Genomic DNA, 1,613 nt, shown 5'->3' with positions numbered 1-1,613 from the left:
TAAAGTGAAATGTTCCCTTTATTTTTTTTAGCAGTATACATTGTTGTGCTCACATGACTCAGGTTAGTTTAGTCAGATATTTGAAAAAAGTATATTTTGTGTATATTTTTATTCAAATGTTGTGCTTCATCCATAAGACCTGTTTTGTCCCTATTCTCAAGAGTCACTGATCTATATATGTCCATCAATTATAGGAGGAACAAAAGAAATAAGGATACATAAAAAACATGAACTATAATAAAAAATACCATTTGCAATGTATAAGAAATTTAATTGAGCAAAAGTCAATAACAAACTAATTAATTAGGTTAACAGAAGAATTACAAGCAGGGTTGGTTGTTATAAAGATACAAGCAAAAATTCATATTTTTGTTTTTATGGTGCCTTGTATTATTCCGGCATTACTGGCACTGAGAGACTTTTTGTTGGTAGAGTCATATATAGGAAAAAATAAAATGAAACTATTTAGTCTATCAACGTTGAAATTTTCCTTAGACTCTAAATCAATAAATCATATTCATGAATCACATTATCAACAATGTGTGAATAGAGCAAAACACTTGGCATGCTAAATGTTATTTAGTTTGGTTAAGAATAATTATTGCACCATCAATAAATGTCTAATAAATGTTCTTATTGCCAGAGGAAAACAGCAACACCTTCATGAGCTCAGAGGTTCAAACTGATGAATAAAGAGGATGGACGCTCTCTGCTGAAATATTCCTGCCATCTTTCATGTTCTTTCAGCAAACAGTTGAGACAGAGATGGTTTTGGTTTCACCACCATTTACCTGCTGTTATACCTGCCATTCAAAGTATTCTTAAAGTTTGTCTGTTAGTCTGCAGCTCATGTGACCAAACCAGTCGAGGAGATGAAAAGTTAAAACTTGACTTAAAATGTTGTTTTAACTTGATGAGTTAAAACTTAATTTAGAATGTTAAGTTTTAACATTTTAACTCAACAACCTCTACCTAACTAGAGGTTATACACAACCTCAAGTTGGGTAACCCCAAGATCACTGGGTCTTCTGAAAAGGTAGAGTCTGAGAACAGTTCTTAAAGATGTAGTCAGTGTTTTCAGCAAAGTTGAGCTGACTGTCCAGGAATGACTCGAGGTATTTAAAATTTGCCACAGTTTCAGCAGGTTGGCCATCGAGTGAAACTGGAACCACTTTCAGTTCTTATCACATTTAATTAGCTCTACTTCCTAAAGAAAATGAAAAGGTATGTTATTTTGTGAGGGACTTTAAATTTTACTGTTCCAGTAATGCAAGAATTAATAATAAATAATAAAGACTATGTGGCGTTCTGATTTAGTAATTACATTAGTTGTGCTACCACCCCCACGCCACTAGAGGCAGCAGCAGGCCCGAAAATATGCAACTATGGAGCAGATTTAGAAGTAAACTGAAATCTACAGAATTTTTAAAAACTGTGAGCTGCGCTGAAGTAAATGAGAGAGAGAAGTTCCTTCCGAAAGGTGTACATATATCACAGACTTTAAAAGAAAATGAAAACATGAGACTGCGGATAATATAGGAAATAGCATAGACATAATATAAGGATAGACGCCTCATGGACCGCTCCGGCGCAGGAAATACGGCGGCCATCTT

The sequence above is a fragment of the Poecilia latipinna genome, unplaced genomic scaffold, assembly GCF_001443285.1.
Source record: "Poecilia latipinna isolate Pla-1442-1.1 unplaced genomic scaffold, P_latipinna-1.0 Scaffold1924, whole genome shotgun sequence".
NCBI classification, from domain to species: domain Eukaryota; kingdom Metazoa; phylum Chordata; class Actinopteri; order Cyprinodontiformes; family Poeciliidae; genus Poecilia; species Poecilia latipinna.
This window is presented reverse-complemented; position numbering follows the sequence as displayed.